The sequence below is a fragment of the Nerophis ophidion genome, linkage group LG26, assembly GCF_033978795.1.
Source record: "Nerophis ophidion isolate RoL-2023_Sa linkage group LG26, RoL_Noph_v1.0, whole genome shotgun sequence".
In the NCBI taxonomy this organism is placed as follows: Eukaryota; Metazoa; Chordata; class Actinopteri; order Syngnathiformes; family Syngnathidae; genus Nerophis; species Nerophis ophidion.
In genome coordinates, this window is record NC_084636.1 from 36336714 (window position 1) to 36359771 (window position 23058).

General features: G+C 41.4%; 1 long non-coding RNA gene across 1 annotated transcript in view; it reads right to left on the reverse strand.

Annotated features, from left to right (window-relative positions):
• LOC133543363 (uncharacterized) overlaps window positions 1–23058 on the reverse strand; it is a 106572-nt gene that overhangs the window by 73403 nt on the left and 10111 nt on the right. The window contains exon 3 of the long non-coding RNA XR_009804360.1: window positions 8906–9008. This is a non-coding gene — a long non-coding RNA (uncharacterized LOC133543363). The remainder of the gene's footprint in view (window positions 1–8905; window positions 9009–23058) is intronic.

The window sequence follows — 23058 nt, forward strand, 5'->3', positions numbered from 1 at the left end:
ATGATGATACTGTCAATGCAGCACGACTACGATGATGATACTGTCAATGCAGCACGACTACGATGATGATACTGTCAATGCAGCACGACTACGATGATGATACTGTCAATGCAGCACGACTACGATGATGATACTGTCAATGCAGCACGACTACGATGATGATACTGTCAATGCAGCACAACATCCACTCCTGCCGAGGACTTGAAATATTTCCAACATGCATTTGAGTACAAGAACCACTTTGCCATCTTCAACTGCTTTTAAATGCAGAGAAAACAAAGTGTGGGTTCTTTTCCACATCAAAAAGTGTACGATGTGTGAGAACATTTGAACAAGCAATGGCAACACATTCTGTTACTATCTGCTATTCAATATTTAGGACTTTTAATTGATGACCACTTGAGTTTTAAGAAGCACATTCAGTATGTTGTAAAAAACCTGAAACTTTTACTGGGATTTTACTTTAGAAACAAGTCTTGCTTTTCTTTTACCGTGAAGCAGAAATTGGTGGAAACAACCTCTTTAGCTGTTATTGACTCTGAAGATGTGTTGTACACCAACATTACTGCTGATGGTCTACACAAGATGGATACTGTGGACCAGGGGCCCTGACATTCTTCACCAACTTAGTCACCACAGTGTCTTATACTCAATGGTTAACTTAGTCACCATTGTGTCTTATACTCAATGGTTAACTTAGTCACCATTGTGTCTTATACTCAATGGTTAACTTAGTCACCATTGTGTCTTATACTCAATGGTTAACTTAGTCACTATTGTGTCTTATACTCAATGGTTAACTTAGTCACTATTGTGTCTTCTACTCAGTGGTTAACTTAGTCACCATTGTGTCTTATACTCAATGGTTAACTTAGTCACCATTTTGTCTTCTACTCAATGGTTAACTTACTCACCATTGTGTCTGATACTCAATGGTTAACTTAGTCACCAATGTGTCTTATACTCACTGGTTAACTTAGTCACCATTGTGTCTGATACTTAATGGTTAACTTAGTCACCATTGTGTCTTATACTCACTGGTTAACTTAGTCACCATTGCGTCTTATACTCAATGGTTAACTTAGTCACCATTGTGTCTTATACTCAATGGTTAACTTAGTCACCATTGTGTCTTATACTCAATGGTTAACTTAGTCACTATTGTGTCTTATACTCAATGGTTAACTTAGTCACTATTGTGTCTTCTACTCAGTGGTTAACTTAGTCACCATTGTGTCTTATACTCAATGGTTAACTTAGTCACCATTTTGTCTTCTACTCAATGGTTAACTTACTCACCATTGTGTCTGATACTCAATGGTTAACTTAGTCACCAATGTGTCTTATACTCACTGGTTAACTTAGTCACCATTGTGTCTGATACTTAATGGTTAACTTAGTCACCATTGTGTCTTATACTCACTGGTTAACTTAGTCACCATTGCGTCTGATACTTAATGGTTAACTTAGTCACCATTGTGTCTTATACTCAATGGTTAACTTAGTCACCAATGTGTCTTATACTCACTGGTTAACTTAGTCACCATTGTGTCTTATACTCAGTGGTTAACTTAGTCACCATTGTGTCTTATACTCTATGGTTAACTTAGTCACCATTGTGTCTTATACTCTATGGTTAACTTAGTCACCATTGTGTCTTATACTCAATGGTTAACTTAGTCACCATTGTGTCTTATACTCAAAGGTTAACTTAGTCACCATTGTGTCTTATACTCAATGGTTAACTTAGTCACCATTGTGTCTTATACTCTATGGTTAACTTAGTCACCATTGTGTCTTATACTCTATGGTTAACTTAGTCACCATTGTGTCTTATACTCAATGGTTAACTTCGTCACCATTGTGTCTTATACTCACTGGTTAACTTAGTCACCATTGTATCTTATACTCTATGGTTAACTTAGTCACCATTGTGTCTTATACTCTATGGTTAACTTAGTCACCATTGTGTCTTATACTCAATGGTTAACTTAGTCACCATTGTGTCTTATACTCAATGGTTAACTTAGTCACCATTGTGTCTTATACTCAATGGTTAACTTAGTCACCATTGTGTCTTATACTCAATGGTTAACTTAGTCACCATTGTGTCTTATACTCTATGGTTAACTTAGTCACCATTGTGTCTTATACTCTATGGTTAACTTAGTCACCATTGTGTCTTCTACTCAATGGTTAACTTAGTCACCATTGTGTCTTATACTCAATGGTTAACTTAGTCACCATTGTGTCTTATACTCAATGGTTAACTTAGTCACCATTGTGTCTTATACTCAATGGTTAACTTAGTCACCATTGTGTCTTATACTCAATGGTTAACTTAGTCACTATTGTGTCTTATACTCAATGGTTAACTTAGTCACTATTGTGTCTTCTACTCAGTGGTTAACTTAGTCACCATTGTGTCTTATACTCAATGGTTAACTTAGTCACCATTTTGTCTTCTACTCAATGGTTAACTTACTCACCATTGTGTCTGATACTCAATGGTTAACTTAGTCACCAATGTGTCTTATACTCACTGGTTAACTTAGTCACCATTGTGTCTGATACTTAATGGTTAACTTAGTCACCATTGTGTCTTATACTCACTGGTTAACTTAGTCACCATTGCGTCTTATACTCAATGGTTAACTTAGTCACCATTGTGTCTTATACTCAATGGTTAACTTAGTCACCATTGTGTCTTATACTCAATGGTTAACTTAGTCACTATTGTGTCTTATACTCAATGGTTAACTTAGTCACTATTGTGTCTTCTACTCAGTGGTTAACTTAGTCACCAGTGTGTCTTATACTCAATGGTTAACTTAGTCACCATTTTGTCTTCTACTCAATGGTTAACTTACTCACCATTGTGTCTGATACTCAATGGTTAACTTAGTCACCAATGTGTCTTATACTCACTGGTTAACTTAGTCACCATTGTGTCTGATACTTAATGGTTAACTTAGTCACCATTGTGTCTTATACTCACTGGTTAACTTAGTCACCATTGCGTCTGATACTTAATGGTTAACTTAGTCACCATTGTGTCTTATACTCAATGGTTAACTTAGTCACCAATGTGTCTTATACTCACTGGTTAACTTAGTCACCATTGTGTCTTATACTCAGTGGTTAACTTAGTCACCATTGTGTCTTATACTCTATGGTTAACTTAGTCACCATTGTGTCTTATACTCTATGGTTAACTTAGTCACCATTGTGTCTTATACTCAATGGTTAACTTAGTCACCATTGTGTCTTATACTCAAAGGTTAACTTAGTCACCATTGTGTCTTATACTCAATGGTTAACTTAGTCACCATTGTGTCTTATACTCTATGGTTAACTTAGTCACCATTGTGTCTTATACTCAATGGTTAACTTCGTCACCATTGTGTCTTATACTCACTGGTTAACTTAGTCACCATTGTGTCTTATACTCTATGGTTAACTTAGTCACCATTGTGTCTTATACTCTATGGTTAACTTAGTCACCATTGTGTCTTATACTCAATGGTTAACTTAGTCACCATTGTGTCTTATACTCAATGGTTAACTTAGTCACCATTGTGTCTTATACTCAATGGTTAACTTAGTCACCATTGTGTCTTATACTCAATGGTTAACTTAGTCACCATTGTGTCTTATACTCTATGGTTAACTTAGTCACCATTGTGTCTTATACTCTATGGTTAACTTAGTCACCATTGTGTCTCATACTCTATGGTTAGCCGGGTGGTGGGTCTCTCCCTTAGAGATAGGGTGAGAAGCTCTGCCATCCGGGAGGAACTCAAAGTAAAGCCGCTGCTCCTCCACAGGAGCCAGATGAGGTGGTTCGGGCATCTGGTCAGGATGCCACCTGAAGGCCTCCCTAGGGAGGTGTTTAGGGCACGTCCAACTTAAGAGGCCACGGGGAAGACCCAGGACACGTTGGGAAGACTATGTCTCCCGGCTGGCCTGGGAACGCCTCGGGATCCCCCGGGAGGAGCTCCCAAGTCTGGGCTTCCCTGCTTAGGCTGCTGCCCCTGCGACCCGACCTCGGATAATCGGAAGATGATGGATGGATGGATGGATGGTATTGTACTTTTTTAAAATTCATTAGCAGTGCGGTATTTGACAGGTACTGGTACAACCTGAGACACAATAAACATTTAAGTTTCTACAAACTGCAACCAAACAAACCCTGATATCATCAAAGTACAGGCTAGCGTAGCCACGCTAACTGTAGCGTGTAAGCCCGACATCTTTATTTGTGTTCATGTCTGACTAACCTCGCCAGTTGAGCACAAATCTTCATTAGCGTTCGCCTGTGAAAGTAGGCCATGTTACGCTACAAGATGACGCTAAGCTAATGGCCCCCGACTTGAGTTAGTGAAGCCAAGTAAGCCGCGGTGCACTCGGCGGGTGAAAGGAGTTTTAAAATGCCACGGCGTGTGATAAAATCCGACAGCGAGGAGGCGCCATGATCAATATGGGCCAAACGGGGAAGGCCAAGCGCAATAAATAAGAGCGTAACAAGCCTCGCTAACGAGAGCGCCGCCGTGGCATGAATCCCGGCTAATAATCTCAGCGAGCCGCGGGATGATAAAGCGCCGCCGCTCGGCAACACCTGCACAATTAAAGCGTCCCCTTCCTCATTCATTTCAGCATCCGGCCTTCCTAGCGGCCCGTTGAGCGCGCTAATAATCTGGCCGACTTGACTCCGTGCTCGGCTGGAACAGAGCGGCTAATTAGGTATAGGTAATTAATTACAGATAAACGCGGCTAATCAGCGCCCGTTAGCCAGCAGCCAATGAAATGGCGGCAGTTTTTTCCCCGAGTCATGCGGGCAGACGGCGGTTTTTAAGGTGAGCGCTCGGTGAGGCTAATGAAGCTTTTAGCCGCAGAGTCGTTTGTCTTAAATAAGCATCACAGCGTCCGTCGGGGCCAAGTTTGTAATTTCAACATTTACACGATTCTACGAGCCCCTGAAGGTCCGAGGACACCAAATAGGAGGATTGGCGCTCTCAGTTTGATGGCACGTCTTCAGCAGCACCATTACTCGTGTACGCGGGACAGGAACTTCATCTTTCACAATTCTTATGATTGATCACACAATGACCTCCCTGCTTGGCGCTCAGCATCAAGGCTTGGAATTGGTCGGTTAAATCAGCAAAAATGATTCCCGGGCGTTGCCACTGCTGCTGCTCACTGCTCCCCTCACCTCCCAGGGGGTGATCAAGGGTGATGGATGAAATGCAGAGAAGGTCTTCACCACACTGAGTGTGTGTGTGTGTGTGTGTGTGTGTGTGTGTGTGTGTGTGTGTGTGTGTGTGTGTGTGTGTGTGACAATCATTGGTACTTTAACTTCATTTAATTAATTGTTAACATTGACTGCACACACTGCTCTTGTAGCAACACAATAGAGTAACCCTCATTTTGGACTAAATCCACTTCCCTAGTATTGAACCCCAACTAAGACCCAGGGAATGTGTCTGTTTTAGAGATGTTTGGATCAGGACGAGTCCGATACCGACTGTAAATGCTTCCATGTATTTCTACTGAGTGCTACGGTTCAATAATATCAACACAATATTTCAACGACTTCCTTTCGTTACAAATAACAGGCATGTGATTTGAACTCAATGAAAAAAGATTGAAAACAAGCCGGGGGTCTAGGGGCTCAGGACAAGGGGGGCAAGCTCCTGGTTTTTCAGCAAATAAACATGCAAAATGAGCACAAAAAAAGCGGCATTTATAGATGTTTTAGTGTTTAAAGAATTCAAAAATTATCAACAGAGTTGACATTAATACATAACCCATTCATCCAAATGAATCACTATGTCTGTTTCAGTCACTATGTTATTTAGTCACCACAGTAATTGTGTCCACATCCACAGGAACCACATGGGTTAGCCTACTCTACACAGCATTTACAACCTAAGCAGTGTTTACTTCACAGATGGTTCATCTAGTTATTGACATTATTTACACATTACTATGTCTGTTTCAGTCACTATGTTATTTAGTCACTACAGTAATTGTGTCCACATCCACAGGAACCACATGGGTTAGCCTACTCTACACATTATTTACAACCTAAGCAGTGTTTACTTCACAGATGGTTCATCTAGTTATTGACATTATTTACACATTACTATGTCTGTTTCAGTCACTATGTTATTTAGTCACTACAGTAATTGTGTCCACATCCACAGGAACCACATGGGTTAGCCTACTCTACACATTATTTACAACCTTACTTGTGTTCACTTCACAGCCACATATGGTTCATCTAGTTATTGACATTATTTACACATGACTTTGTCTGTTTCAGTCACCATGTTATTTAGTCACTACAGTAATTGTGTCCACATCCACAGGAACCACATGGGTTAGCCTACTCTACACATTATTTACAACCTTACTTGTGTTCACTTCACAGCCACATATGGTTCATCTAGTTATTGACATTATTTACACATTACTATGTCAGTTTCAGTCACTATGTTATGTAGTCACTACAGTAATTGTAAGCACTCATTTCTTGTCTTTAGCATGCCTGTAGCTCCTGGCTTGCTCTGTGTGTAACATGTTTAGCCTTGTCCTCCTTATAAGAAGTAAGACAACTTGAAGTAAATTCTATTGTAACGTCTGGTAGAATATACAAACCCTGTTTCCATATGAGTTGGGAAATGGTGTTAGATGTAAATATAAACGATATGCAATGATTTGCAAATCCTTTTCAAGCCATATTCAAGTGAATGCACTACAAAGACAACATATTTGATGTTCAAACTCATAAAATGTATCTTTTTTTTGTAAATAATAATTAACTTACATATTTATGGCTGAAACAAGTGCCAAAGTAGTTGGGAAAGGGCATGTTCACCACTGTGTTACATCACCTTTTCTTTTAACAACACTCAATAAACGTTTGGGAACTGAGGAAACTAATTGTTGAAGCTTTGAAAGTGGAATTCTTTCCCATTTTTGTTTTATGTAGAGCTTCAGTCCTTCAACAGTCCGGGGTCTCCGCTGTCCTATTTTATGCTTCATAATGCGCCACACATTTTCCATGGGAGACAGGTCTGGACTTTTGATTGATTGATACTTTTATTAGTAGATTGATTGCACAGTACAGTACATATTCTCTACAATTGAGCACTCAATGATAACACCCCAATAAGTTTTTCAACTTGTTTAAGTCGGGGTGCACGTTCATCAATTCATGGTACAAATATATACTATCAGCATAATACAGTCATCACACAGGTAAATCAGGCGGGCCAGGAAAGTACCCGCACTCTTTTACTACGAAACCACGCTGTTGTAACACGTGGCTTGGCATTGTCTTGCTGAAATAAGCAGGGGCGTCCATGATAACGTTGCTTGGATGACAACATATGTTGTTCCAAAACCTGTATGTACCTTTCAGCATTAATGGTGCCTTCACAGATGTGTAAGTTACCCATGCCTTGGGCACTAATACACCCCCATACCATCACACATGTGTAAGTTACCCATGCCTTGGGCACTAATACACCCCCATACCATCACACATGCTGGCTTTTACACTTTGCGCCTATAACAATTTGGATGGTTATTTTCCTCTTTGTTCCGGAGGACACTATGTCCACAGTTTCCAAATATAATTTGAAATGTGGACTCGTCAGACCACAGAACACTATTCCACCTTGCATCAGTCCATCTTAGATGAGCTCGGGCCCAGCGAAGCCAGCGGCGTTCCTGGGTGTTGTTGATAAATGGGTTTTGCTTTGCATAGTAGAGTTTTAACTCACACTTACAGATGTAGCGACCAACTGTAGTTACTGACAGTGGTTTTATGAAGTGTTCCTGAGCCCATGTGGTGATATCCTTTACACACTGATGTCGGTTTTTGATGCAGTACCACCTGAGGGATCAAAGGTCCGTAATATCATCGCTTAGGTGCAGTGATTTCTCCAGATTCTCTGAACCTTTTGATGATTTTACGGACCGTAGATGGTAAAATCCCTAAATTCCTTGCAATAGCTCGTTGAGAAATGTTGTTCTAAAACTGTTCGACAATTTGCTTACAAAGTGGTGACCCTCACCCCATCTTTGTTTGTGAATTACTTAGCATTTCATGGAAGCTGCTTTTATAGCCAATCATGGCACCCACCTGTTCCCAATTAGCCTGCACACCTGTGGGATGCTCAGAATAAGTGTTTGATGAGCATTTCTCCACTTTATTAGTATTTATTGCCACCTTTCCCAACTTCTTTGTCACGTGTTGCTGGCATCAAATTCTAAAGTTAACGATTATTTGAAAAAAAAAAAAAGTTGATCAGTTTAAACACCAAATATGTTGTCTTTGTAGCATATTCAACTGAATATGGCTTGAAAATGATTTGCAAATCATTGTATTCTGTTTATATTTACATCTAACACCATTTCCCACCTCATATGGAAACGGGGTTTGTAGTAAAATATGTCAAGTAATACTCGGCCTTTTGCTCCATATTACTGCCAATAAATGAGGACATTGCCATTATTTTTTTAGACCAAATGAGTTAGTTTGGTGTTTATTTGAAGAGAAACATTAAGTCGAAAGACAGATATCTTCTGTACCAGATTATGGCTAAATATGTGACAATGTGTCACTTCATTTCTGTTAGTTTTTCGTGTTTTTGTATTTACTTCCTGTTCAGTGCTCTTATTTTGTTGTATTTCCTGTTTTATTCACGCAGCACTTTTTTTCTCTTTTCGTTGATTGGCAGCGGTTCACACCTGCTGTCAATCACACTAGTGTCTATTTATGTTTCACTCGAGCACTCCTCAGTGCTCCATGATAATATTATGTTGAGAACGTTTATCTGCACGACTGCTTTATGTTCACCTTTGTTATTTTCTTATGAGTATTAAATATTCTTACCTTCACTCTACTCTCCTGGATTCTTGCATACTCGGGGACACACAACTGCAGCCATGCCACATCCCAACAAAATAGCTCATTTCCATCTGCAGTCCCTGGCTACCTAAATTAAAGGGATACAAAAATCATGGAGTAAAATGACAATAAAATCATACTATAGCATGTAATCAAATTAAGAAAAGTCATAAAATGCCCTTTCATGGACACATAATTAATATACAATACAAGCACACCTCATTTACATCATCACACAAAGACAATACATGCTCTTGTTCACATCTGTCATCATTTGTAAAAAACAAGCAGGATTTTAACACGCACACCTCATAATAATAATTATTAACTATTTATGAAATGATAATACATAGAAAATAATAATGCAAGTAAACCCTCTCAAATGCAACAAACTTGTATTTCTGGTGTATTTTAACATTGTCATTGGAAACATTTAAATATCTATCCATCCATCCATCCCTCCATCCATCTTCTTCCGCTTATCCGAGGTCGGGTCGTGGGGGCAGCAGCCTAAGCAGGGAAGCCCAGACTTCCCTCTCCCCAGCCACTTCGTCTAGCTCTTCCCGGGGGATCCCGAGGCGTTCCCAGGCCAGCCGGGAGACATAGTCTTCCCAACGTGTCCTGGGTCTTCCCCGTGGCCTCCTACCGGTTGGACGTGCCCTAAACACCTCCCTCGGGAGGCGTTTGGGTGGCATCCTGACCAGATGCCCGAACCACCTCATCTGGCTCCTCTCCATGTGGAGGAGCAGCGGCTTTACTTTGAGTTCCTCCCGGATGGCAGAGCTTCTCACACTATCTCTAAGGGAGAGACCCAAACTCATTTGGGCCGCTTGTACCCGTGATCTTATCCTTTCGGTCATGACCCAAAGCTCATGACCATAGGTGAGGATGGGAACGTAGATCGACCAGAAAATTGAGAGCTTTGCCTTCCGGCTCAGCTCCTTCTTCACCACAACGGATCGATACAACGTCCACATTACTGAAGACGCCGCACCTATCCGCCTGTCGATCTCACCATCCACTCTTCCCTCACTCGTGAACAAGACTCCTAGGTACTTGAACTCCTCCACTTGGGGCAAGATGAGGAAACTCGTTTTGGCCGCTTGTACCCGTGATCTTGTCCTTTCGGTCATGACCCAAAGCTCATGACCATAGGTGAGGATGGGAACGTAGATCGACCGGTAAATTGAGAGCTTTGCCTTCCGGCTCAGCTCCTTCTTCACCACAACGGATCGGTACAACATCCGCATTACTGAAGACGCCGCACCGATCCGCCTGTCGATCTCACGATCCACTCTTCCCTCACTCGTTAACAAGACTCCTAGGTACTTGAACTCCTCCACTTGGGGCAGGGTCTCCTCCCCAACCCGGAGATGGGACTCCACCCTTTTCCGGGAGAGAACACACTTAAATATTTCAATTTAAAAAACACATATTATGAATAAAAAGTCTTGCTAACTTTGCACTTAAATAAAAATCACCAGCAAAAGCAATAAAGTAGGTTCTGTCCCTGTGAAAGAGATGCTGGGGACCACTCTAATATTAAAATATTCAACAAAACAAAGAATACAATGGCTATTCTGACCAAAATGATCACAGTTTTCATTATTCTTGAAGTATTGTTGAATGTGTGTAAAAAGTACTTAAGCACACAGTAAAAAGCTTTTATACTTTCTTGTCAGAGGAAACATCAAACATTTTTGTAGCTTCGTAGGAGTTATTTTTATCTGTGTGTTTATATTATTCCATTTTACTCTGTAAACATTTTAGAATGTGTTTTTTTTTAAATAAATGCATTTGGTGAATCAGTTTGTTTCACTTTTGTTTTAGGTGGCGTCACACGAGGTCACTTCCTGTTGAATGAACATCTGTCGAGTATTTATCGATCACTTTGTGCAAAGTTAGCACAGCCGTTATGTTTAATGTGAATGTTGTCTCTTATTAGTTTGGAGCAGGGGTGGCAAACTTTTAGATGGGGGGCCACGTGGACAAAAGTCTACTCCAAAGTGGGCCTGACAGGTAAAATCACGGCACGATAACTTAAAAAAAAAGACAACTTCAGATTGTTTTCTTTGTTTAAAAATTAGAACAAGTACATTCTGGAAATGTACAAATCATAATGTTGTTGTTGTTTTTTTACACTTGCATATTGCGGTTAATAGTATTCTATCTTTATACTTTCAGAATAAATGAGGTGATAATGTTCACCAGTCGACTCATGAGTGTTCATTTTCAATCAATCCAGATAGAAAAATAACACCAAAATAAAATTACAAGATGTTATTTATGTAGTTTGATCATTTTCCTCGACTGGTGAACTAACATTGTGGTTTATTTTTCTTACACAAATAGCATCTTCTACAAAGATAAAAATAATTGCTATTGTGACATCTAGTGGACACATTTAGAACAGCAGTTTCTTTCATTCTAAAATTTCGGCTAATTTTTATACTTACAAACTCATCCTGTCCTTACATTTGACATCCCTGGTTTAGATGGTCATGCATTTGTTTTTTTTATGTTAGCATTTAAGTTAGCGAGCAAGCTAACCCTAGTCCTTCAATAACTGCAGCAAAGTGCAGCCGTCGATCACGGTTTTCCCATTATTTTAATACAGAAACCGTTCCCGTCGGGAGTTTTGCAGCGGTTGTCATTACTACCATTTATGCGTAGGTAGTACAAACAACTGTATTCATAGAAATTCAAATTCATAGAAGAAATGATTGGAAACTCAAGACAGCCATGACATGAAGTTCTCTACAAGTGTATCTACACTTTTCACCACCACTGTAAGTATTTGTGTTGGGATAATGATCTATGGCAGCACGGTGGAGGAGGGGTTAGTGCGTCTGCCTCACAATATGAAGATCCTTGCTTCGATCCTGCGCTCGATATCTTTCTGTGCAGAGTTTGCACGTTCTCTCTGTGACTGCGTGGGTTCCCTCCGGGTACTTCCACCTCCAAAGACATGCAGCTGGGGATAGGCCCCGCCCACCTCCAAAGACATGCACCTGGGGATAGACTCCTCCCACCTAGGTGCATGTCTTGGGTTAATTGGCAACACTAGATGGTCCCTACTGTGTGAATGTGAGTGTGAATTCCATCTGTCTATCTGTGTTGGCCCTGTGATGAGGTGGTGACTTGTCCAGGGTGTACACCTCTTTCCGCCCGAATGCAGCTGAGATAGGTGTCAGGTTCAAACACTGATGACATCTATTAAGCAGACAAGAAGCAAGGAATCATGCAGAGATAGAGTTCAATTTAGCTCAGTGAGGGGAGACGTTTTGGGCTGTACTCTTAGTTACAGTTCCAACCTACGCTCTAAGGTCCAGCACCACGTGCTCCTCTATTTATTTGGGAGGTCCCTGGCTACATCACTGAAGCTGCCTCTGAAGGAAGGGGGGTCATTTCAGCAGCCCCAGTTGGACACAATAGATGATTACCGTATTTCCTTGAATTGCCGCAGGGTATATAGTATGAACCTGCCTTGAATTACTGCCGGGTCAAACTCACTTCCCAAAATAATTAGCGCATGCTTAGTATTACCGCCTAGTCAAACTCGTGACGTCACGAGTGACACTTCCCCTGTCATCATTTTTCAAAATGGAGGAGGCTGAATTCAATACCTGTAATTTGAAATCGCATAAAGGGAAGAAGATTAAGAGCTATTCAGTAGGATTTAAGGTCCAAGCTTAAATCACACTCAAATTTTTACTGCATACCTTTGGTAAGACCTGGAGTGAGAAGAGGTTTTAAAATAATTAGCGCATGCTTACTTTTACTGCATGCCTTTGGTAAGCGCAGGAGTGAGAAGAGGTTTTAAATTAATTAGCGCCCCGGCCGCAATTCAAAGAAATACGGTATTCAGAAAAGGAAATGTGCTGACACTCGTGATATCGCCCTGCTTCATGGTACTCCATGTTCTGGACATAAACACTGATACGAGACGACTCGCAATCTTGAATTTACCAGTTGTCCCTTTGCACAGATAGAAAAGTACAACTTCAGCACAATTGATAATAACTATAGCAACGACCTTTAAGCATAGAAGTTGTGTGATAACTTACACATAATTATTCCAACCGCGACCCCGAATGGGACAAGCGGTAGAAAAATGGATGGATGGCAACTGCTGGAGATACATAGAAATGCCATGATATCATGTTTGTTCCTAAAAATATTTCCATTGTTTGCCTAAAATTCGTTATTTGTAATTAAAATCCCGATCAACAAGTCCTTAAGGAATCTTGCAAAATGTCAGGTGAGAACTGTCGGGGTCTGGAATACCGGTCCCGGGTCTAGTTGGGAGGGGATCTTTGCTGAAACTAGCAGTATCGCTCCCGTGCTGTCGAGTTATCGCAGATTGTGTGACCCCGGACTTGCTTATTTCCACTGCCTGAAGGGAAAAACTGTTGACATCCCAGCAAATGGGGAGCTTCCTCTGTATTTGAGGAGGGATCAAAGTCTTGGCTGGTGGAGCGCTAACAGGAAACCTCGTGGGACCGCATCCAAAATCCTGCGACGCCGTGTCGCTATAACAAGAAGAAGAAGAAGAAGAAGAAGAAAGATGTTTGTGGTGTAGCAGTCGCTAACAAGAAGTCGGATTAGCAAACGCGGGATCTGAAGTCTGCGCCCCAGACGGCAAAGATGTAAGAGTTGGTAATTAGAATATGAACGCTGAGGCGCTAACCTGGAATGTTGGCGTGCAGGCGTACAACACAGCCCGGGCGTGTACCTATCATGTCCAATATTCCCGCCAATATCAGCCGTCTGCGAGCGGGAATTTAATGGTTACCCTAATCAATGTTGACTCTGCGGATCACAACAAGGGGGGGGGGGGCGTTTGTTTGGATGCCTCGGCGAGGAGCCATGATTTGGGGGAAGTTTTTTTCCTCGCTTGTCCGCTGGGGAGCCGCACGCTACGAGGAGGCGGGGCTTTCCCTCGACACGCGTCGTTAGAAGTTTTTTCTTCTTTTCCCTAAGCGACGAGCAAGCTATTTGTCGGTTTTTATGTCATCCATTTCTTATTTACGTCCAGCATCAGACGCGCTCATCCATCCATGACATCATCTTTGCACACGTCACACGTCTTTTGTCTGCACCCATTCACAAACTATTAGTTCTTATCAATATGTGCAACTGAGGTAACCTTGTGGCGAATCAACGGAGCAAAGTTTGGCGCCATGCCACGCCCACATCTTATGGCGTAGGAAAAATGTGTTCGCCATTTATCATCACCTAAATGTATAATATCTGTCATTTTAACCATGACTTATTTGGTCAAAGTCCCTGCGAGGAGTTTGTTAAAGTACCACCCCATTTATTCGCCAAAAAATGGCCAAAAAGCATCGGAGCAAAGTTTGGCGCCATGCCACGCCCACATCTTATGGCGTAGGAAAAATGTGTTTCAAGTGTATTATCCCCTATATGTGTACTATCTGTCATTTTAACTGTGACTCATTTGGTGAAAGACCCTAGGAGGAAGTTGTTAAAGTACCACCCCATTTTTTGGCCGAAAAATAGCCCAAAACCCTCAGAGCAAAGTTGACGTAGGAAATATTTGTTTGCAATTTCTCATGGCCTATATGTGTAATATCTGTCATTTTACCGCCTACTCATTTGGTCAAAGTCCGTAAGAGGTAGGGGTGTAACGGTACACAAAGTCCGTAAGAGGTAGGGGTGTAACGGTACACAAAGTCCGTAAGAAGTAGGGGTGTAACGGTACACAAAGTCTGTAAGAGGTAGGGGTGTAACGGTACACAAAGTCCGTAAGAGGTAGGGGTGTAACGGTACACAAAGTCCGTAAGAAGTAGGGGTGTAACGGTACACAAAGTCCGTAAGAAGTAGGGGTGTAACGGTACACAAAGTCCGTAAGAGGTAGGGGTGTAACGGTACACAAAGTCCGTAAGAATTAGGGGTGTAACGGTACACAAAGTCCGTAAGAGGTAGGGGTGTAACGGTACACAAAGTCCGTAAGAAGTAGGGGTGTAACGGTACACAAAGTCTGTAAGAGGTAGGGGTGTAACGGTACACAAAGTCCGTAAGAAGTAGGGGTGTAACGGTACACAAAGTCCGTAAGAAGTAGGGGTGTAACGGTACACAAAGTCCGTAAGAGGTAGGGGTGTAACGGTACACAAAGTCAGTAAGAAGTAGGGGTGTAACGGTACACAAAGTCTGTAAGAGGTAGGGGTGTAACGGTACACAAAGTCCGTAAGAATTAGGGGTGTAACGGTACACAAAGTCCGTAAGAGGTAGGGGTGTAACGGTACACAAAGTCCGTAAGAAGTAGGGGTGTAACGGTACACAAAGTCCGTAAGAAGTAGGGGTGTAACGGTACACAAAGTCCGTAAGAGGTAGGGGTGTAACGGTACACAAAGTCCGTAAGAATTAGGGGTGTAACGGTACACAAAGTCCGTAAGAGGTAGGGGTGTAACGGTACACAAAGTCCGTAAGAAGTAGGGGTGTAACGGTACACAAAGTCTGTAAGAGGTAGGGGTGTAACGGTACACAAAGTCCGTAAGAGGTAGGGGTGTAACGGTACACAAAGTCCGTAAGAAGTAGGGGTGTAACGGTACACAAAGTCCGTAAGAGGTAGGGGTGTAACGGTACACAAAGTCCGTAAGAGGTAGGGGTGTAACGGTACACAAAGTCCGTAAGAGGTAGGGGTGTAACGGTACACAAAGTCCGTAAGAAGTAGGGGTGTAACGGTACACAAAGTCCGTAAGAAGTAGGGGTGTAACGGTACACAAAGTCCGTAAGAATTAGGGGTGTAACGGTACACAAAGTCCGTAAGAGGTAGGGGTGTAACGGTACACAAAGTCCGTAAGAGGTAGGGGTGTAACGGTACACAAAGTCCGTAAGAAGTAGGGGTGTAACGGTACACAAAGTCCGTAAGAGGTAGGGGTGTAACGGTACACAAAAATTTCGGTTCGGTACATACCTCGGTTCAGGGGTCACGGTTCGGTTCATTTTCGGTACAGTAAGAAAACAACAGAATATTTTTGATTATTTATTTAACAAATTTGCTAAATCTTCCACCAAAAATATTGTTCTTCGTGGAATATTTGATGTGAAGTAATCGAAAACTTGGATAGATCAATAATTCATAATAACATTGATTTTGATTCAATATTATATTTTGATCAATGACAGTTTGAAAGAAAAAAAAAAGCAGCTTTGTTTTATTAGTCAACGTTGCAACTTTTTCTAAATTACATTTAGCCTTTAAGCTTTTTTATTTCACTTTTGTTTATGTTCTTGTTTATTTTAATATTATTTTTAGAATGTGCCTTGGGCCTTTAAAACATTAGCTGTGGGCCGCAAATGGCCTCCGGGGCACACTTTTGACACCCCTGATATAGATAATAAAAAATTAAAAGTGATAAATCTATGGGTAAAAAGCAAAGCCTGGCGACGCAGGCGCATTTATCAATAACTCTCTCGCTCTCTTTGTCTCGGCCCCTCCCTCACCAATGTTGCTGCACGCACCACTTTTTGTTTTGTTTTGAACCCCTTATCAGCCCTAAACGTACATTGAAAATACACGCAACCCTAACTTACGATGCCAGGCATTTGAGGCATTTAAAAAACTCCACCCGGACAGCCCGGCAAAAGAGGACATATCCGGTGAAAAGAGGAGGTGTGGTCAGCCTATCATAGCCCAGTCGTTGCTAGCATGCCGTGTGTTGTTTTTTTTTGATTGATTGAAACTTTTATTAGTAGTTTGCACAGTACAGTACATATTCCGTACAATTGACCACTAAATGGTAACACCCCAATAAGTTTTTCAACTTGTTTAAGTCGGGTCCACGTAAATCAATTCATGGTGCCTCGGTGTGCATTGTTTACAAAACGTGCGGTGTGCTACTTAATATGTTCGGGTTGTTCGGTACACCTCCGACCCGAACCGAAACCCCCGTACCGAAACAGTTCAATACAAATACATGTACCGTTGGTTGGAGTTTGTTAAAGTACGACCCCTTTTTTTTTTGCCGAACAAATGGAAGACAAAGATGGCCAACTTCCTGTTCTACTTCCTCCGACTTTAAAGTGCTGCCGTCATGATGGACGTTCCCTGACACTTTTGTGTGGGTACGTAAAACCGGTAGGCGGGGCCAATGTTTGAAAAGATGGCGCTGGAGAGCCAGTTTGGGACGGCCACACCTGAGCAACACTTGGGGGTGCATGTTCTCCTGCATGTTAGGGGCCTCAAAAAGGCGTCCCTGGCGGGGGCCGGGGGCCCTTGTGGTGGAAAAGTCGAGGATTAAACCCGGGGCCTCATCCTGTTCGTGAAGCCAATTTTATGTGGTAGAAATGCTGAATCTTAAACAGGAACTATAGAGAGTTTGTTACAACAGTTTTATTTACTCATAATCAGATAGTACAAAGTTGGATTGAATGGATATGAATTAGAGACGTGTCTCATGAGACGAAAGATGGTGAACCCTCGTGAAAGGAATTAAGAAAGAGCGCACATCAGGCTTGGTCTTCCCTTCTTATTTAAACGCTCCATGATGGCCTGATTTGTAGCATAACAACATATGTAACTGTCCAATGTTGAAATGTCACCCCCCAACTTGGTCAGGGTGACTTGACCTCTTATGTGGTGTCCCTCCCAATGCATTCAGTTTAGAGGTAAACCCAGGACAGAAATGTTCCACCACACCCTAATAAGCAACACCACATTGTTTGAGGAGAGTATGTTCCCATCTCAGACTCCGGGGAGCGCCGCATCGACGACATCAGCCGCCAGCACATGACACGCCTCTTATGCGTTTGTCAATACCACGGCCGGGGCCACATTAGGGACTCTGACAGCGCGGCGTCGCTGGGACGCCACTTGACCTTTTTTTTTTCCCCCGATAATTTGATGGCTTTTATTTACAAAGCGGACGAGGATTTAACGACGGCGCCGAGGCGCATGTGGCGACATGACGGACTGTCACAAGTAGATCCTCATTTTAACGCTTCCCCCCCCCGAGGGGCCGGCGTGGCTGCGCTCTCCGCGGCGGACATCTTCTCAACGCCAGATTACGCTTCGTTTGTGCCGACGCGCTTTCCTGCCGGAGACAAGATGGCAGCGGCGTCCAAACGTGTCAGCGTCAGCGGGGCCCGATTGCGAGGCCTCACGGCCCCGCTAACCACCCCCCCCCCCCCCCCCCCGCACGCTGGCGCCGGCGGCGCTGTTTAGCGAGTTGCGCTGCACGCCGCCTGCTCGCAGACTGGTGCCATTAGAGCACGCGCTACATGAAAGGTGCTCAGTGTATTTTTAAAATTGTTGATTTTCCGCGTAATGATAGCTCACGCAATTAAGTGCTAGCTGCAGGCGCCGCTCGCCCTTGAAGAGGAAAATATGCTCCGCGCGCGCCTGTGTGTGTGTGTGTGTGTGTGTGTGTGTGTGTGTGTGTGTGTGTGTGATGTGGATGAGGGGCTCTTAATTGGCGTAATAGTGTGTTTTCATTGAATTAGTAATGATCCATTATGTCGTTAGGTGATTAAGAGTTCCCTGAAAGGAATAATGATGTAAAGACACATAAATATGGGGCTGAAAATCGGGGAATTAAAAAAGCGTTTGATTAGACTTTCGGAGCAATTTATCATCTTCACCGTGTCAGCCGTGGGCGCATGAGAAGACGAGGTTTGATGCCAAATAGACGGCGATGCAGGAAGATCCCTTCCCCATCGACGACGATGCTCTGGTAGAACTGGGCAAATATGGCCGAAAATTGTGTCGGGATTTAAGTGCTTGACATCAACCGTGTTCATAATTGTTGATATTGTTCTGACCTGTGGACTGTAGGGAGAGTGAAATGTCAACATTTGCATTTCTGATCTAACTTCCTGTGATTAGAATCTCGGCTGTGAAGGCAGAGAGGAAATGTCAACACAAGCAGGGAAAACAGACAATGTCAACAAAATAGTCAAATCACATTGAACATTGAACAATAAGGTGCAAAAGTAATGAATGTGTATATCCTATGCAAAACGTGTTTTCTCTTTCCCAAAATTCCCAATTTTTCGGTAATTTTCTCCCCATGGCCAATTTAAAGGGAAATATACAATTGTCTGCATTTCCCACATTTCTCCACCGATTCCAACAGTTCTACCACACACTCCACTCACCAAGTTCAAAGAAATTCCTGGAATTCTAAGAATTCACAGTTTTCCAAAGTCCGATTTTCACCTCTTGCTGGAAAATTTTCACAGTCAACATTTTTTAACGGTTTTCGACCATTTCACCTTCAAAACATTCCTCTTTGTTAGGTCAACAAAGGTTTTCTGTTTTTTTTTTTTTTTTTCACACCAATTCTCAGTTTCCCCAAAAATCCAGGAATTCCAAAACACATATTTAAATACAAACTGTTACAACGTCAACATTTCTCAACTGTTTTGAAAACTTCCAACACCAATATCATCTAGGACAAATGTGCTATTATTTACACAACGTTTCAGTTTTCCGAAATTACCTAATTTCTAGGAAATTCCCATTCAAATGAATGAACATATTCATAGTTAAACAATGCCCCAAATGTTTCACATTTTTTAAACCTGATTCCCACTTTTCAACCATCCACCCACACTACTCTTCCCATATATCCTATGCAAAACACGTTTTCTCTTTCCCAAAATTCCCGTTTTTTCGGTAATTTTCTCCCCATGGCCAATTTAAAGGGAAATATACAATCGTCTGCATTTCCCACATTTCTCCACCGATTAGAACCGTTCTACCACACACTCCACTCACCAAGATCAAAGAAATTCCTGAAATTTTCAGAATTCTTGTTTTTCCAATGTCCTATTTTCACCTCTTCCTGGAAAGTTTTCACAGTCCACATTTTTTAACAGTTTTCAATCATTTCACCTTCAAAACATTCGTCTTTGTTGGGTCAACAAAAGTTTTTTTTCCCCCCCACAAATTCGCAGTTTCCCCAAAAATCCAGGAATTCCAAAACACATATTTAAATTCAAACTATTACAACATCAACAGTTTTCAACCGTTTTGAAAACTTCCAACACCAATATCATCTAGGACAACTGTGCTATTATATACACACATTTCCTGTTTTCTGAAATTCCCAAATTTCAAGGAAATTCCCATTCAAATGAATGAACATATTCATAGTTAAACAATGCCTCAAATGTTTCTCCTTTTTAAACCTGATTCCCACTTTTCAACCATCCACCCACACTACTCTTCCCATACATCCTATGCAAAACATGTTTTCCCTTTCCCAAAATTCCCAGTTTTCAGGTAATTTTCTCCCCATTGCCAATGAAAGGGAAATATACAATCGTCTGCATTTCCCACATTCCTCAGCCGATTCAAACCGTTCTACCACACACTCCACTCACCAAGTTCAAAGAAATTCCTGGAATTCTCTGAATTCCTGGTTTTCCAAAGTCCTATTTTGACCTCTTCCTGGAAATTTTTCACAGTCCACATTTTCCAACCGTTTTCGACCATTTCACCTTTAAAACATTCCTCTTAGTTGGGACAATAAAAGTTTTCGGGGTTTTTTTGGTACAAAATCCCGGTTTTCTAAAAATTCAAGGAAACGTCAACATTTTCCAACAGTTTTGAAAACTTCCAACACCAATATCATCGAGGACAATTGTGCTATTATCTATATATTCAAAAATTCCAGAAATGACCAAATTCCTAGGAAATTCCCATTCAAATGAATAGACATGTTCATAGTTCTACAATTCCCAAAATCGTTCGCATTTTTTAAACCTGATTCCCACTTTTCAACCATCCACCCACACTACTCTTCCCATATATCCTATGCAAAACACGTTTTCTCTTTCCCAAAATTCCCGGTTTTTAGGTAATTTTCTCCCCATTGCCAATTTAAAGGGAAATATACAATCGTCTGCATATCCCACATTTCTCAACCAATTAGAACCGTTCTACCACACACTCCACTCACCAAGTTCAAAGAAATTTCTGAAATTCTCAGAATTCCTGGTTTTCCAATGTCCTATTTTCACCTCTTCCTGGAAAATGTTCACAGTCCACATTTTTTAACCGTTTTCAACCATTTCACCTTCAAAACATTCCTCTTTTTTAATATGTTTTCTTTTTTTTTTTTTTTTCACACAAATTCCCGGTTTCCCCCAAAATCCAGGAATTCCAAAACACCTATTCAAATTCAAACTGTTACTCCGTAAGCATTTTTCAACCGTTTTGAAAACTTCCAACACAAATACCATTAAGGACAACTGTGCTATTATTTACACAAATATCCGTTTTTCCGAAATTACCTAATTTCTAGGAAATTCCCATTCAAATGAATGGACATATTCATAGTTCTATGATACCCCAAATGTTTCGCATTTTTTAAACCTGATTCCCACTTTTCAACCATCCATCCACACTACTCTTCCCATATATCCTATGCAAAACATGTTTTCCCTTTCCCAAAATTCCCGGTTTTCCAGTAATTTTCTCCCCATTGCTAATGAAAGGGAAATATCCAATCGTCTGCATTTCCCATATTTCTCAACCGATTAGAACCGTTCTACCACACACTCCACTCACCAAGTTCAAAGAAATTCCTGGAATTCTCAGAATTCCTGGTTTTCCAAAGTCCTATTTTCACCTCTTCCTGGAAAATTTTCACAGTCCACATTTTTTTAACCGTTTTCAACCATTTCACCTTCAAAACATTCCTCTTTTTTGGGTCAACAAAAGTTTTCTTTTCTTTTTTTTTCGCACAAATTCCCGGTTTCCCCAAAAATCCAGGAATTCCAAAACACATATTTAAATTCAAACTATTATAACATCAACAGTTTTCAACCGTTTTGAAAACTTCCAACACCAATATCATATAGGACAACTGTGCTATTATATACACACATTTCCTGTTTTCTGAAATTCCCAAATTTCGAGGAAATTCCCATTCAAATGAATGAACATATTCATAGTTCTACAATGCCTCAAATGTTTCTCCTTTTTTAAACCTGATTCCCACTTTTCAACCATCCACCCACACTACTCTTCCCATACATCCTATGCAAAACATGTTTTCCCTTTCCCAAAATTCCCGGTTTTCCAGTAATTTTCTCCCCATTGCCAATGAAAGGGAAATATACAATCGTCTGCATTTCCCACATTTCTCAACCGATTCCAACCGTTCCACCACACACTCCACTCACCAAGTTCAAAGAAATTCCTGAAATTTTCAGAATTCCTGGTTTTCCAAAGTCCTATTTTCACCTCTTCCTGGAAAATTTTCACAGTCCACATTTTTTAACCATTTTCAACCATTTCACCTTCAAAATATTCCTCTTTTTTGGGTCAACAAAAGTTTTCTTTTTTTTTTTTTCGCACAAATTCCCGGTTTCCCCCAAAATCCAGGAATTCCAAAACACCTGTTCAAATTCAAACTGTTACTCCGTAAGCATTTTTCAACCGTTTTGAAAACTTCCAACACAAATACCATTAAGGACAACTGTGCTATTATTTACACAAATTTCCGTTTTTCCGAAATTACCTAATTTCTAGGACATTCCCATTCAAATGAATGGACATATTCATAGTTCTATGATACTCCAAATGTTTCGCATTTTTTAAACCTGATTCCCACTTTTCAACCATCCATCCACACTACTCTTCCCATACATCTATGCAAACATGTTTTCCCTTTCCCAAAATTCCCGGTTTTCCGGTAATTTTCTCCCCATGGCCAATGAATGGGAAATATACAATCGTCTGCATATCCCTCAAAAGATATCCCAAATTACCTAGAATTCCCAGTTTTGCGGGACATTTCCCCTTGAAAATGAACGTGCCGTAATGATGTTGCCTTATGTTAGTAACCAATAGCAGCTCGCGATATGTAAATGTCGGCTCCTGACAGCTGCTTTTAAATATTTGCACCCTTTTATCTCTTTACTGCACACAAAGCTGCAGCGAGGGAGAGAGGGAGGGGGGCGGGGCCAACTTGTCAGCGGCGGTGCCAAAAGGGCCCGAATTGGCTTCTGGGACGTCACAGCGCCGCGTTGTGACATTCACGTGTGCTAAATGTGACCACTTGAAGTCATGTCAGCATCATCCTGTGAGCTATCCTCTCCAATAAAAGACACAATGTAGGCCAGTGTGTGTGTGTGTGTGTGTGTGTGTGTGTGTGTGTGTG